This window comes from Pinus tabuliformis, chromosome 4_2, assembly GCF_031772625.1.
Source record: "Pinus tabuliformis cultivar Carrire ecotype Pingquan chromosome 4_2, CPIR1, whole genome shotgun sequence".
Taxonomy (NCBI): Eukaryota; Viridiplantae; Streptophyta; class Pinopsida; order Pinales; family Pinaceae; genus Pinus; species Pinus tabuliformis.
This window is the reverse complement of record NC_142304.1, coordinates 668,565,928-668,583,481: the sequence shown is the minus strand read 5'-3', so window position 1 is coordinate 668,583,481 and position 17,554 is coordinate 668,565,928.

The following is a 17,554-nucleotide window of genomic DNA, read 5'->3' as shown; positions in this document are numbered from 1 at the left end:
TCTACATACACCTCTTCCTTTATTGCACCATGCAGAAAAGCAGTCTTGACATCCATCTGATGAAGACTCCATCCTTGCGTAGCAGCAAGGGCTATGATGGATCGGATGGTGGTATATCGAGCCACAGGTGCAAATATATCGTCATAGTCAATTCCTTCCTTTTGAGAGAAGCCACGGGCAACAAATCTTGCCTTAAACTTTTTAGCACTCCCATCAGATCCATGTTTAATCTTGTAGAGCCATTTAGCGGTGACAACAGATTTGTCCTTCGGTCTCGGGACCACATCCCAGACATCATTCTTCATAATAGCCTCATATTCTTCATGCATAGCATCCTTCCAGACTTGATGCTTGATGGCTTCTTCAAAAGATCCAGGTTCAGATTGTATAATAGTACTCATGGCAGCTAGATACCCTTGGTATCTACACGGCTTCTTGCTTTCTCGGAATGTTCCCCTTGGGGCAGCATGACCCTCAACATCTTCGAGGGTGTCCCTGAGCCATGATGGCCTCTTTCCTAGAGAAGGGGAAGGATCAATAGGGTCCATTGGCTCTTCAACATCAGGCATAGTCTCATCCTGGGGTTCTTCCAGATTTCCAGGTCTTTCTTCATGGTTTTCTTCAGATCTAGGAAGATCTACTACTTTCTTCAGGGAAGCATCTTCGTCAAAAGTGACATCATGGCTTATCTCTACTTCCCTTTGACCAGGTACATAGACTCTATATGCCTTAGAAGTCTCACTGTAGCCCACAAACATTCCTTTCTTCCCAGTAGCATCCAGCTTACTTCTCTTTTCTTTCCGCACATGAAAATAGACAGGACATCCAAAAATTCTAAAATGTGAGACATCAGGTTTCTTACCAGAGAAAACCTCTTCGGGAGTTTTGGAGTCCAAAGCGGAATGAGGGCATCGGTTTTGAATGTACACAGCAGTATTTGCAGCTTCTCCCCACAGAAACTTTGGAAGACCTTGGTCACATAGCATGGCACGGGCAGCTTCCACAATAGTCCTATTCTTGCGTTCAGCAACACCATTCTGCTCAGGAGTATATGCAGTGGTAGTCTCCCTCTTAATGCCAGCTTCTCTGCAAAAGTCTTTGAACTCATTTGACTCATATTCAGTGCCATTGTCAGTCCTCAAAATCTTGATCTTCTTTCCGGTCATATTTTCCACCAAGGCTTTGAAGGTACGGAACCACATGAAAACCTCATCCTTCTTCTTCAAGAAGTATATCCAGGTTTTGCGAGAGAAGTCATCAGTAAATGTCATATAGTAAGAACATCCCCCCAGGGATGTTACAGGCAACATACCGGAAAGATCAGAATGGACCAGTTGCAATATCTCAGATGTCTTTGTGACACTTGAGGGGAAAGGTCCCCTTGTATGTTTTCCTTCAGCACAGCCCTTACATACACCTTTATGATTATTTCCAAAATCAGGCATCCCTGTCACCACCTTCCTTGCTTCGGGAAGAGCCTTGTAATGAAGGTGTCCAAATCTTCGGTGCCATAGTTCGGTTTGACGGATAGTATCACAAGTCATAGCTCCCAACGGACTCCCTCCAACCTGGTAGAGTGTACCAACTCTAAAACCAATTGAGATAGCTTCCTTGAAGCTCTTCTTCCACATGAGTACCTTTCCATCAGAGAAAGTTACATTGAATCCTTTGTCTTCCATGGCAGATACAGACACAAGGTTCTTCTTCAATTTGGGTACATAGAGTACATCTTGTAGATGGAGGACTTGTCCTTGAGACAAGTGGAGGGTCACAGTCCCGGTCCCTTTCACAGGATAAGTGGCATTATCCCCAAGGGTAATTTCTAGATTAGTATCCCTTTTAACCATGTCAGAAAGTGCTTCCTTGAATCCGGTGATGTGTCTTGAGGCACCACTATCGATTAGCCAGACATCCATAGTGTCGGGCGGAGATGCAGCTGAGAGAGCAGATATTAGAATATACTCATTTCTTTTATCAACAACATTAGACTCCTCATACCTGGTATTTCTGGTCCTTTTAGAAGGTGGATGGTTTCCTTCAAAGTGAGCCTTCCTCTTTCCTTTGGATTTGTCATTTCTTTGATTCCCATTCCTTCGGTTGTTGTTGTTGTCGTCACTATCGGGAGAATTCTTCTGGAAGGGGCATTCTCTAGCATAGTGTCCAGTCCTATGGCAGGTGAAACATTTTCCCTTCTTCTTTTGAGTCTTAGTCCTTCCTTTGTCCTTGGAACCACCAGAGTTCTTCTTTCGGGAATGAGCAACATAGGCAGCATTTCTTTCATTATCAAATTCCTTCATCCTTGTTTCTTCTTGCATACATCTAGATAGAAGCTCATCAAAGTTAGGATGGTATTATTGTTGAGAGTGGTAGTTGTGAATACTTGCCATTCATATGGAAGTCCTCCAAGTGCGGTGAGAACCATCTCACGATCAGCTATTGTCTCCCCAATAGCTAGCAGATTGTTCCTGGTTTCGGTCAACTTCATAAAGAAGGTTTGAATAGACTCGTCTCGACCCTTCTTCATATTCTTCAACTTGTTCTTGAGGAATAGCACTTGGTTCACATTGTTTACTCGGAACATAAGTATCAGTTTGTCATACATCTCCTTGGATGTGTCTAGTTCAGATATGTAGGCAACCAGACTCTTATTTATGGATTCCCTGATCAGCAGTTTTGCTCTGATTTCTCCCTTCTTATATTTGTGTTTAACAGCAGCAGAGGCATTTGATGGAGGTTCTTGAATCTTCCCTGTCACATGATCTAGGAGATCATGATCTTCTAATTTGAGATCTAATAACATCTTCCAGGCATGGAAGTCATCACTTCCAGTCAGCTTGTCATTCTCCCTGAATTCAAGCTTAGAGGAATCCATTTCCTTCGATGATGATTGCTATAGATAGAGTTTGTCTTCACCTCAGCTCTGATACCATGTAAAGTTTTGTAGATGTTCTATGCTAAGAGCAATTTCACTTTTCTCACAGCAATCATACAAGTAGATAAGCAAAATGCAAATAGAACATATAAGCAGATCTTACAGAAGACAAATCAGAAACAAGAAAAATGTATGTGTTTGTTTCGGCGGTCAACAGGATGCTTCAACCAGCAAAGTCTCCTTTGGTCAGCCAGCCCAGCATGTGTCACAACAACCCTCCAACCAGTAGATGAGTCAACCCAAGTCAGTTCTACAAAAGTCAACGCTGTCCTGAAAAGTCAACGCAGGGGCAGCAAGCTAAAAGTCAACGCAGCAGCAAAACGGTCAACCCTTTGACCTCGATTTTTGTGCCAGGTAGTATGGCCTTCAAAAATCAAACCTCCCACAAGTTTTCAGCTTGTTTGGACCAAGCGTTGACCAAAGTCAACGCTGGTCAAACTTCTGTGAAACCCTAGCAGCAGAAACCCTGGCAGCAGAAAAATCCTCTTCGTCCTTCCCACGTGTGGCTGAAATTCGTCCTCCAGGTAGCTCGTACTTTTAAGGATGAGAGAGGAAGATGTGAGTTGTGTTGTGATCAAATTCTCTCCAACTTTTCCTGTATATATATATATCCATCAATGAGGGTGTGTGACACATCTGTTGGGCATGTGAGCCTACATTACAAAACTGGCTGACCTTTGCACATATAATTTATTAAGAATAATAAATTCAAAATATAAGTTCTGCTCATCGGATTAAGACTATTTTTATATGGATTTTACACCTCTCGGAAAGAGGAATCCAACAAAAATATTAGCCTCTTAATCTGAGCATCAGAACATGGAGTTTGGACCTAGTTGTCCAAATTTAACACACTGCTATATCTCACACATTATGCTCTTACCCCTTGAGCCCCGACTAGTTAATCAAAGAAAAATCATAAAAAGGGAAAAGGCATATAAAGAAGGGTGGAAAAATCAAGGTCAAGGTACTTCATGTACCATGATTGCTCCCTCCTATACATTATACCCAAGTGTGGGCTTCCCTTTTGTTAGCTACCCTTGTACCCTAGCATGTGGCCCAGGGCTGCCCCTTCTCATCCCCCACTTCATTTACCTCTATATCACATACCACCACCTTTTAAGGGATGTAACTTGAACATATTATCCCCTTTGGAAGTAGAAGCCACCTAAGAGGATACTTGGTTAACCCCATTTGGAGTTTGGAGACATTAGCACATGCCAAAGCCCATTATGGAAGGGCAAGCCATTATGAAGTCCCCACCTATGGTCCATGGCTTGTAAGCTTTTTTATTCTATTTATATAATGACTTGTTGTACTGGAAGGCTAGGGGATGCATTGGATCTTATGCCAAATTTCAGATGGTCTCCATCTTGGGTTTGGTCTCCTTATACGGGGTCCTAACCCTCCAAAGGGCTATATTGGCACATGTAGGGTGTGTGTTGAGATCCATGGGCCTCCATAGTAGTAAAAAACACTCCATCGATCCCCAAGGATGTGCAAAGGTTTCTCGAGATTCACCTATTGGATGAGGAAGATGCACCTGGTTCACCTTTGCCCAAGTCAACCCCACAGATGTGCCATGTACTTGGCAGCTGGCCTAGGATTTGTAGGATGATGTGGTAACACCTACACCATAATCAGAGCCCTTATAGATTATTTATAGGCATCTTCGACTCTTTTGGATACCCCTGAGATTATTATTGTTCCCCCACCCCATTGGGAGCACCACCTGTTTATTGTTTGGAGAACAAGGGGCCAACCATTTGTCCATCACATTTGTGGGTCCTATTCTTCATTATGGAACTTATGGACCTCATCAGGCCTCTTGGAGGGCCCTACAACATGTATTATTTATCATTTGACCTCTTAAGAGTCTTATTACTTCATTTGTCAGCTAGTTTGGTGGGCTTGTCACCAAACGTTAGGTTATTAGCACATTATTTTATTTTTGGGGCGTATGTAGGCCTAAGAGACTAATTCAAACTCCTCATTCGTGTATAAAAACAAGTGAGTTGAGTTCAATTTCTCATCATCACTTTGGATTGGATCTCTCCTCTTTAGAGAATTTGGCACTTTTTCTGGGATGAAGAATTGGAGCATGGATGAATTTTGATGTTTGGATTGGAGTATTTTTATCTTGGAGATTCTTTATTGTCAAATTGTTGATGGTTGTATCTATTCTATTACATGTAAGTACCATAGTTTAAAAACCAGAACCAATGACCAGACTGGTCCACCTAATGAACCGGGTTTTGAACAAGAATCAGTCGAACCGGGACTGGTCAAGTCTAAATGAACCAGTTTTAAAAAAATACGTTAAATAATTAATTTTTAATGAAAAAAACTATTTTTAAGATTTAAAACCATTATTCCAAGCCAATAGAGACAAAATATGCAAATTTTTCTCATTTATATACCATGTAAAGGTGAATATATCAAAATGGCACCGAGTGCAATACATATCATCGACAAAATACATAAGAAATGAGGCTCTAAATGGCCTATAAAGTCCAAAAACAATGCTACAAGCTATGAGGCCATTGGCCTACTACAAGAGTACAAGTCTAGAGTCTACACCAATGTTGCATGAAGCGGGGACGAAACGGACATGTTTTTTAGAAGCGGGGATGCGGAAGTGTCATTTTCCAAAAATATAGGAAGCGAAGCATCTGCTATATATATATATATTATTATTTTTGCATTTATATTCAAAACAAACATCCCAAATACCAAATTAGTTTTAGAAGACATGAAAACATGCATATTTTTGCATGAATCAAGATAGATATGGCATCCATTGACCATGATTCCATTGTAGTTACTAGTATGTACATCAATGATTAATTATTCGAGCATCAACCATCAATATTCTAGCAATTACAAACATACATCAGATTTTTAAGCATATTATAAAACATAAAACATTTAAGCATATTATAAAACATAAAACATAGAGCATATTATGATTTATCTAGCAGTTGAGCAACTGTCAACATTTGTCATGTCCAAAATTCAAATAATAATGTTTACAAAATAGGTCACTTGGTCACCGCCAAGACAAAAAGGTTCAAATTCACAAGCCTACAAGTCTAATGATTAGTCCATGACAAAAGTAGTAAATTGTGAATATATCTACTAATCTCTCCTCCTTCCACCACGAAGAGAATGTGGCAGCGGGCCTCCATGTGGTGGCAATGAAGAAGATGGTGTCTGTGGAAGTTGTGGCACTAAAACTGATGAAGACGAACCCCCTACTGTTGGTGTTGAACCATGAAACCTAGGAACCAAGGGACTAGATGGGGGTGGCATCTCAACTCGATCATCATCATCCTAGAATCGATCAAAAAATTCATACAAAAAAAACCACTAGTTAACAGAAAAAAATAAAAATGTGAAATAGAGAAAGTCTTTATAAGCAAAATTCATACCACAATGGACATACCTGGATAAGAGCATCCTCTAATTGCTCCAATCGCAATACTCCATCCTCCAAATTGGGCTCCTCTGGATCCATGTCCCATATCTTAAGGTCTTTATTAGTCTTTGCATCATCACAATAATGGGACAACAATTGCAAGTTGTAATGAAAATAAACCAAGCTCTTTGCCCGGTCTAAACTCAACCTGTTCCTTTTAACACTGTGGATGAAAGAATTAGAGCTCCAACACCTCTTTGCAGAAGAAGTGTTTACCACTTGTGATAGCACCCGCAATGCCAAAGTCTGTAGAAGTGGATTAGCCCCTCCATGCATGTTCCACAACTCAAGACAAGAAAAAGTCTCTCGATCTCTAATTGCATGCATGCTCCCAAATGGACTAGTGTTAAGCGTATAGTTGCTCAACTGTCTCCGTACCATGGCAGCCTCCTCATCATTAGGGACTAATTTACTCAATGCAATCATATATTTTTTGTGAACCTCTTGATATTGGTTTGGTTTTCTCTTGCTTCCCCCCCCAGGTGCTGGTGTTGAAAGCCATGATGGATGATAGTATTTAGGTGTCAAAACATATGCTAATGCATGCAATGGAACATTTAGCATTTCCCATCAGTTTTCCACCTCTGCACGAATATAATTGTACAAGGTGATATCTCTAGGCTCAACAATGTCTTTAATCTGCCCCAGCATGCTATCCATTTGCTCATACACCTACCCAATTATTGTTCGATCTGAATCTCCAAACTTGATCATGTAATAAATTGGTTTGGTGAATTGCAAAACATATTTAACCTGTAACCAAAAGTACATGTCAAGAATAGTGTCCTTGGATACATTAGCACCATCTCTATTAATGTTAATTTCCTCCCATGATTCAGCACACACCATATTAGTTAAAGCTTGTCTCACCTTCACTAGGTGCCTAAAGGTGAGGTAATAACTGGCAAATCTTCTCCTCTCTTCCCCTCTCTTCTCTTCTCCTCTCCTCTTCTCTTCTCCAAGCTCTCATAAAATCAAAGTGAGAAAATGAGAGATGAATGGGGGTTAAATCCATTCATTCCTCACCCTAACCAAAGGTGGACCCACCCCCAACCAAGCAAAAGAACAAAAATAAAAAATAAAAGTAAAAAACAGTGCCTTTTTTGGCCGCGCGTCGGAAATAGCGGACGCCTGGCAGAAGCGGTCACGATCTGTATGGATCGAACCCTGAAGCGTCGTGCTTCGTACGACCGAACAATCGCATTTTGGAAAAACCGAAATATGAATCGACCGTATGCTTTCGAAAATGGCAGGAAGTGTGTTTATTAGCCCGATCCGCGTTTCGGTTTTTGCGAAATGTGTTTCGGAGGGCGATTCCCCCACGCATTCGTACGGATCGCAAATCGGGGTTTTGATTTAGGGGGGACATTTCCTGCAACACTGCTCTAGACTCTAGAGTCTACACATGATCAATCATCAAGTTCATCACCACTACTAGACACATGATCATCATCATCAGCAAGAGCTACATAGACATCATATGGATCATAGTATGAGGATGCCTCAGCCTCATCTGCAACCTCAGTGGCAATGCCACCAATAACAATAGAAGTGGACCTAATGGAAGCACAAGTTGGCTGAGCTACACGACTAGTGCCTTCCATTTGTTGTTTGCCTTTCCTTGATGCGGCGACTGATCCTGGTTCTGATGGCGCCACCAAGTCTAGTTCATCCCCTACTAACGCCATGTCAATATCAAAATCAACATCAAACACGGGATCTTTAGCCTCCTCCACCCATTCTGATGTTGGATCAATATTGTCCAACACAATGGGATCTAGATCAGGTGTTTTGTTCATCATTTGGTTCCTCCTTACTCGAAGGTTGTATTGCACGAGGACGAGATCATTTAACCGTTTTTGTTCCAAACGGTTTCTCTTCTTTGTGTGTATGCGCTCAAAAATAGACCAATTGCACTCACAACCTGAAGCACTACAAGTTTGGCTGAGGACTCTAATTGAAAACTTTTGCAATTGAGGGGACTGGCCGCCAAATGACTCCCACTAATGTGCTGCAAAGAAAAAGACATTAATTAGTAACTTGTTTCATTTCATTACTTATTTACAAATTACAAGTATTTATAGATAATTTGAATTGTAAATTTGTAAACAATTTAACTTGAAAAGAAAAAAAAAATTGAAATTGGAATTGCTTACCTAGTTGATCCACATCTCTTGCCATCTTTGCCAAGTTTTTGCCAAAGGTATCAACTGCCATTCTGAAAAGAGTAAGTTGTCTATGTATTTCCAACTAGTCTGCATGGATAGGGAACATGCAATCCAAGCAATCAATCAATCTAGATTTGACCTCCCCATCCTGCAGATCTCATAGCCGAGCTTTATAATGATACTTTGGGTTCAAAAAATACCCAGCTGCATGTATAAGACGATGGAGTTGATTGTTCCATCTATTATCAATGATCTCCCATATACAGCCATATTTAGCTAATCTATCCTTGTAAGCTACCCGTATCTTCTCCTTTGCCTGATCCATAGCCTCATAAATGTAGCCCATGGCCAATTTTTCCCCATCCACCATCCTTAGCACCTTAACAAGGGGCTCAGTAATTTTCACAAGCTCTGCAGACCTTTTCCAAAAATAATTGTCAAACACTTTCTTTTTGGTGTATTTGCCATCTTGTCTACGAGCCCACCGAGATTTAGTCCAATCATCAGAAGAAAACATTTTCTGCAAGTTTTTATGTTGAGCATTGAGACATTGCAACATGAGGAAGTGAGTTGCAAATATTGTAATTGCAGGCCTAAGAAGCTCTTGACCCCCAGTGTTTTTCCTAATTAGGCTCAATACCAATGAGTGGTTGTAAATGTATTTTATAATTCACTTGGCATGCTCTACATTGTTTTTTACCCACTCCACTTTGCCTATGTCCTCAAGCATGAGGTCTATGCAATGTGCAACACATGGAGTCCAAAATATGGTCCTATATTTGGACTCAAGCATCTTTCCAACAAGAACATAGTTTGGAGCATTATCGGTTATGACCTACACAACATTCTGCTCCCCAACTTCCTGAATAATGTCATCCAAAAGCTCAAATAGAAGGGTTGCATCCTTCACCTTATCAGATGCATCAACTGATCTCAAAAACATGGTTCCTTGAGGGCAAGAAATAAGGAAATTAATGATAGTGTAGTTCTTTCCACCAATCCATCCATCTGACATGATGGAACAGCCTATTTTGAGCCATGAACCTTTATACTCATCCAAATACTCATAAATGGAAGAAATCTCTTTTTGCAAAAGAGCTCCCCTCAAGTCATGCTTACTAGGGCCTTTGAAGCCCTTCCCTGCAACTATAACAAAGTCCCACATATTTTGGTAATAAGGTGAGCGATCAACATTAAATTGTTGATTTGGGGTAGCATCGGATGTGCTCTAGCCATGAAAATTGGTGGAGAAACGAAAGCACATGAGATCTCCAAGACCGAGAAATGGTTTAGACATATTGTACCCGGTTTGGGAGATATTAAAATAATTAATATTTTTAATGGAGTTCCTAAGTCTAAACTTAGGAAAAATAAAATAGTAATAGCCTAATAGGTATTAATATAAAACTGGGTTAGTAGGTTCCAAAAGTCATGGATCAAGCCAAATGTAACCTTACTTGTTGATTATAGATTTAATCTCGGCCATTGAAGGACCAACAAGAAAAGTATAAGAGGAGGCTTGAGGGTCAATTGGAGAACGCACTAGAGTGACTAGTCATTCATTTTGCTAGAGCGGGGTTGCTAAGCAAAGTTGAATTAGTGATCAACAGTGAGGGGCAGTGAGTACTGGGCAGAGAGGCAAAGACAATGCCAAGAGACCAGCGCAGAAGCAGAGAGCGAGAGGCAGTAGCCAGTTCAGGCCACGCAGAGCCCAGCAGAGACAGCGCAGAGGCTGCAAGAGTGGCGCAGAGGGTCCCAGACGCTGTGCAGTGCGTCAGAGGGCTGACACAGAGGGGTTTGAGGCTGACACGGGTTAGCAGGAGGTTGACGCAGAGGCCAGAAGGGCCAGCGCAGAGCTTCAGAGACGCTGGAGAGGGTTTCGTGGGACAGGTTTTCTGAATACCTGTTTCCAAATAGAGAGGTATTGCTGCCATGTATTTTTCTCTGTCGAGTGAGCTAGTTAGGCACCCAGTTGTACTCAAGGAAATATTGCATAATAATATACCCTCATAATAGCTACACTGGTTTTCCCACATTGGGTTTTTCCGGGGACATTTATCCAAAAATAATAGTGTCACTTGTGTGTTTGTTTTCTTTCAGCTGATGATCTATAGATGTTGTGACTGTATTGTGTTTATTTCGGTATTTAAATGTTTTAAATAACTTGTTCAGAATTTACAAGTAGAAGAAATAAACCAGCAGAATACAAATTAATTTTCTAACGGATAGACTTAGAAAATTCAACATGGTATCAGAGCGTGGTTGCAGATCATAGGAAAGCTAAAGGCATCCACTGAGCAAAGCATTTGTAGTAGATTCAGTTGTCCCGAGTGACAGAGATGATCCTTGTAGAAAGTGACAGAGGAAAGCGCAGAGGCTAAGGAGGGCAGAAACGGACTCACACAGAGCCATGCAGAGGCCAAGAGGGTTGACGCAGGTGGCTGAGGGAGCTGTTTTGCCAGTGCCGAGATTGTGCAAGGCTAAGAGGCTCAATCCTTCAGTTGCTGGGGCAAAGGAAGCTGTGGGTAGTTTACGGGAGCGAATCTGGTGGGGTACTGTGATCAGAACAGTACCTTACAGGCCAAAACCAAGGTAGAGGGAGTTGTTGCCGAGGCGGATTTCTAGCCAAGGAATCCGGATCAGTGTTGTAGTTGCACAGACGATCAGAGAGGGGCAACTTGACGATTGGGAGAAGGATTTCCAGGAGGGAAATCAAGACTCAGAGGGAGTCCATAAGAGAACTTCCAGGCATGATGTTGAGAGACTCGGAGGAGTCGACAGATAAGAGCAGAGAGATGGTCGTGAATGGGCTAAGGGATCAGGACAGGCTGGATGGAGAGTCCAACTTTGTGGTCTAGAACGCCAGGATTCTTTCCATTCTAGACAGACATCACATCAAGGCCTTTGTCTTGAGAACAGTGGCGATCCCAGTTGACCCAGCTGAAAATGAGAAGTACGAAGAGGCAATGGCCAGGTCGAAGTGCATCATCCTTGATGGGGTCAAGGATCATGTGATTCAACATATTGCCGAGAAGGACACGACAAATGAAATTTGGGAATCCTTGAAGAAATTGTACTAGACTCTAGTATACTTCCGTGCAGAGGAAAATGTTACTTGAGAATCAGCTGCGGTCATACCAGATGTAGAAAGGGGAGCGGATAGATCACTTCCTCGGTCGATTGAAGGAAATCGGGGACTAGCTAACTTCCACGGGGGCCACGCCAAATGAGGAGATGTTGGTGAGGACCTCAATTAACGTAGTCTCCGAGGAGTGGGAGACATTTGTCTAAAGTATATTGGGCTGGGCAAATCTTCCAGATTGGGAAGAATTGTGGGCGACTCTTCGCTAAGAGGAGATCAGGCAGTTGAGCAAGACCAGGAGTAGCGGGAAAGGAGTCAGAATCAAGAAGGAAGAGGAAGAGGATGCAGCTCTGGCATCTGCGGGAAAGAAGGAGAAGAGGAAGAAGAAAGACCTCTCTAAGGTCAAGTGCTTCCATTGTGGGGAACTGGGTCACTATGCGAACCAGTGTCCAAGGAAGAAGAGTAAAGGAGAGGTTTCTGACTCTAAGGCAATGCCAGAGAAGGCAGAGAAGGAGGTCGAGGAGGTTGACGACTGTGCCATGAGTGCTCATGTACCTCTAGACAAGAGGTGGGGAGACATCAAGCTGTAGTCAGGAGGACTACAGGTGACGAGGCGCAGGATCGTTGAGGTACCCAACCTCTTGGAATATACCTTGCTACGCGAGCCTCGAAGAGAGAGTAGCAGGACTGGTGGATGTTGGTAGAAACGGATGCGGATGAAGCAGCAGATAGTGAAATAGTGCAGGAGTCCCCAGGCAGCGCGAGGCTAGTAGGCTACAACAGTGCGAGAGGCACGAGAGTGTTGCAACGGTGTAGGATGGCACAGAGAGGTTTGCAACGGTGCGAGATTCAGGGAGTTGTTGCAGCAGCGTAGAGGTCAGTAGAGGGAGCACTTGTTAGTGACAGAGGGAGCTTCAACATCGGGAGTGTTTCTAGCTTGACATGGATGTTAGAAGTTGGGTGGATCAATTACTTACTTCTCAGTAACTGAGTTGCAGTGTAGTAGAAGTTAGCAGTAGCACAATGCATCATGATGAGAGGGGGTTGCAGTGCAGATGCAGTGTTGGGAGAAAGTATCAGCAGCAGCATGGATGTAGAGGGAGCTACCGTACGGATGCAGCAGTGGCAGTGGTGGGGCCATGGGCAGTGTTACAGGGTGCAGCAGTGCAGAGGATGTTGGGTGGGGAGGCCTAGCATCAGCACAGCTACCGTGCCGGATAATCAGTGTGATGCTTAGTGAGGAGTATTACTAGAGCACAATCCTCGCTAAGAGGGAGTGTTGATTTGGGGTAGCATCGAATGTGCTATATCCATGAAAATTGGTGGAGAGGCTAAAGCACATGAGATATCCAAGACCCAGAAATGGTTTGGACATATTGTACCTGGTTTGGGAGATATTAAAATATTTAATATTTTTAATGGAGTTCCTAAGTCTAAACTTAGGAAAAATAAAATATTAATGAGTATTAATATAAAATTGGGTTCGAAGGTTCCAAAAGTCATGGATCAAGCCAAATCTAAACTTAGCCATTGATAAGAGATTTAATCTCAGCCGTTGAAGGACCAACGGAAAAGTATAAGAGGAGGCTTGAGGGTCAGTTGGAGAACACACCAGAGTGATTAGTCATTCATTTTGCTAGAGTGGGGTTGCTAAGCAAAGCTGAATCAGTGATCAGCAGCGAGGGGCAGTGAGTACTAGGCAGAGAGGCAGATACAGTGCCAAGAGATTAGAGCAGACGCAAAGAGCGAGAGGCAGCAGCGAGTTCAGGCCACGCTGAGCCCAGCAGAGACAATGTAGAGGCCAGAGGGACTGTGTCATCCACACAGAGGCTGCAAGAGTGACACAGAGGGTCCTAGAGGTTGCACAGTGCCTCAGAGGGCTAACACAGAGGGGTTTGAGGCTGACGCAGGTCAGCAGGAGGCTGACGAAGAGGCCAGAAGGGCCAGCGTAGAGCTTCAGAGACACTGGAGAGGGTTTCGTGGGACAGGTTTTCTGAATACCTATTTCTGAATAGAGAGGTATTGCTGCCGTGTATTTTTCTCTGTCGGGTGAGCTGGTTAGGCACCTAGTTGTACTCAAGGAAATACTGCATAATAATATATCCTCAGAATAGCTGCACCAATTTTCTCGCATTGGGTTTTTCCGAGGACATTTGTCCAAAAATAACAATGTCACTTGTGTGTTTGTTTTCTTTCAGCTGATGATCTATAGATGTTGTGACTGTATTGTGTTTATTTCGGTATTTAAATGTTTTAAATAAGTTGTTCAAACTTTACAAGTAGAAGAAATAAACCAGCAGAATACAGATTAATTTTCTAATGGATAGACCTAGAAAATTCAACATGGTATCAGAGCATGGTTGCAGATCACAAGAAAGCTGAAGGCATTAGCTGAGTAGAGCATTTGCAGCAGATTCAGTTGTCCCGAGTGACAGAGATTATCCTTGCAGAAAGCGACAAAGGAAGGGTTGACGCAGAGGGACAACATCATCAATCCGAGCTTGAGAGAGGTCAGAGCAAAGGCTAAGGAGGGTAGAAACAGGCTCACGCAGAGCCACACAGAGGCCAAGAGGGTTGATGCAGGTGGCTGAGGGAGTTGTTTTGCCAGTGCTGGGATTGCGCATAGCCAAGAGGCTCAATCCTTCAGTTGCTGGGGCGAAGGAAGTTGTGGGCAGTTTGTGCGAGCGAAGCTAGTGGGGTACTATGGTCAGGACTCAGAATAGTACCTAACATGGCAAAACCAAGGTAGAGGGAGTTGCTGCCAAGGCGGATTTCTAGCCAAGGAATCCAGATCAGTGTTGCAGTTGCACACACGATCGGAGAGGGGCAACTTGACGATTGGCAGAAGGATTTCCAGGAGGGAAATCGGGACTCAGGGGGAGTCTGGAAGAGAAATTCCATGTAAGAAGTAGAGAGACTCGGAGGACTCAACAGATAAAAGCAAAGAGATGGCCATGAATGGTCTAAGGGATCAAGACAAGCTGGATGGAGTGTCAACTTTGTGATCTAGAACGCCAGGATTCTATCTATTCTAGACAGACATCGCATCAAGGCCTTTGCCTTGAGAACAGTGCCGATTCCAGTTGAAAATGAGAAGTACGAGGAGGCAATGGCCAGGGAGAAGTGCATCATCCTTGATGGGGTCAAGGATCATGTGGTCCAACATATTCCCGAGAAGGACATGACAAATGAAATGTGGGAAGCCTTGAAGAAATTGCACCAACATTCTTCTGTGCAGAGGAAGATGTTACTTGAGAATTAGTTGCAGTCATACCAGATGTAGAAGGGGGAGCAGATAGATCATTTCCTTGGCCCATTGAAGGAAATTCGGGACCAGCTAACTTCCATAGTGGCCACGCCGGATGAGGAGATGTTGGTGAGGACTACACTTAATGCAGCCTCCAAGGAGTGGGAGACATTTGTCCAGAGTATACTGGGCAGGGCGAATCTTCCAGATTGGGAAGAATTGTGGGCGGCTCTTCGCCAAGAGGAGATCAGGTAGTTGAGCAAGACGGGGAGTAGCAAGAAAGGAGTCAAGATCAAGAAGGAAGAGGATGCGGCTCTGGCATCTGCGAGAAAGCAGAAGAAGAGGAAGAAGAACGACCTCTCCAAGGTCAAGTGCTTCCATTGTGGGGAACTGGGTCACTATGTGAACCAGTGTCTGAGGAAGAAGAGTAAGGGAGAGGTTTCTGACTCTAAAGCAGCGCCAGCGAAGGCAGAGAAGGAGGTCGAGGAGGATGACGATTGTGCCATGAGTGCTCATGTACCTCTAGAGAAGAGGTGGGGAGACATCAAGCTGTAATCAGGAGGATTACAGGTGATGAGGGGCAGGATCCTTGAGGTACCGAACCTCTTGGATTATACCTTTGCTACGGGAGCCCCGAAGAGAGAGTAGTAGGATTAGCGGATGTCGGTAGAATGGATGCGGATGAAGCGACAGATAGTGCTATAGTGCATGAGTCCTTGAGCAGCATGAGGCTAGCAGGTTGCAATAATGTGAGAGGCACGAGAGTGTTGCAGCAGTGTAGGATGGCACAGAGAGGTTTGCAATGATGCGAGATGCAGGGAGTTGTTGCAGCAGTGTAGAGGTCAGTAGATGGAGCACTTTTTAGCGGTAGAGGGAGCTTCAACATCGGGAGTGTTTCTAGCTTGACAGGGATGTCAGAAGTTGGGTGGATCAGTTACTCACTTCTCAGTAACTGAGTTGCAGTGCAGTAGCGGTTAGTAGTAGCACGATGCAACATAATGAGAGGGGGTTGAAGTGCAGATGTAGTGTTGGGAGAAAGGACAAGCAGTAACACGGATACAGAGGGAGTTGTCATACGGATGCAGCAGTGGTAGTGGCAGGGCCATGGGCAGTAGTACAGGATACAACAGTGCAGAGGATGTTGGGTAGGGAGGCCTAGCATCAACACAGGTACCAATGCCGAATAATCAGTGTGATGCTTAGTGAGGAGTATTACTAGAGCAAAATCCTCTCTAAGAGGGAGTGTTGATTTGGGGTAACATCGGATGTGCTCTAGCCATGAAAATTGGTGGAGAGGCTAAAGCGCATGAGATATTCAAGACCCAGAAATGGTTTGGAAATATTGTACCTGGTTTGGGAGATATTAAAATAATTAATATTTTTAATGGAGTTCCTAAGTCTAAACTTAGGAAAAATAAAATATTAATGGGTATTAATATAAAACTGGGTTAGAAGGTTCTAAAAGTCATGGATCAAACCAAATCTCATCTTAGCCGTTGATTAGAGATTTAATCTCGGCTGTTGAAGGACCAACAAGAAAAGTATAAGAGGAGGCTTGAGGGTTAGTTGGAGAACACACCAGAGTGATTAGTCATTCATTTTGCTAGAGTGGGGTTGCTAAAAAAAGTTGAATCAGTGATTAGCAGCGAGGGGTAGTGAGTACTAGGCAGAGAGGTAGAGAGTGCCAAGAGACCAGCGCAGAAGCAGAGATCGAGAGGCAGCAACCAGTTCAGGCCATGCAAAGCCCAGCACATAATTGATTCCTAAATCAGAATTCCCTTGCCGAATTAAATCATAGCCTGTTCATTAATTAAAATCCGTTTTTCTTCACGCGGTAGGCAAAAAGAGGCTTCAGAGAACCGAGAAATTCTCTCAAACTGCCACGAATTTCTTAAAACAATTTCTGGCTTATCTAACTGACCCTACTGCCGAAAAAACCCATGTTTTATTTTTCCCAAATTCATCTCCGTTTGGCCAGGTCGTGCAGTTGAAGTTTGACATTTTTCTCTGTTTTGCGTTTTTCCTAAGTTGCTGCATTCGGCTGTGAAATTTCGAATCAGAAGTTATGATTCCAGTCTCCAAAGATAATTCAAAAATGTACGCTACCAACACATTCATAAATTATAAAATCTCAATCAGTACTGATACAGTGAAGATGACCCTAGCAGTGAAGGATATGAACGTCTAGGAGGAGATGTAAAGCTAGCTCTACGAAGGGCAGCATCAACGTAGGCCTGTTGATCTCATATCTGCATAGATTTCATATATTCTAGTGCCCCCTTCAAGGATGTCGTACGTTCAAGTATGGATTTTCCATGAATTGGGTGGTCTCCCTCGTTATGATCATTAGATTTCTGTTTGTCAAGTGAACGCTGATTTTTGTCTACACAACAAACAAACCAAAAAAACGCATGCACAGGGATAAACAGTACACAATGTTATTGCATACTGCTTCTCTCTCTCTAATTTCAGAGCCTACACAAATATGAAAGAATTGATCTATTGCTGCTGTTTACAAGAGTCGGGCAAACAACTAGAGGAGGCTTTCTTTTTTTTAAATGTTTTTGCAGGTTTGTTTTAAGGCCAAAGCTCAAATAGGAATGCAGATTTTCTATTGAGGCCACAGTGGAGACTGGAACTGGGGATA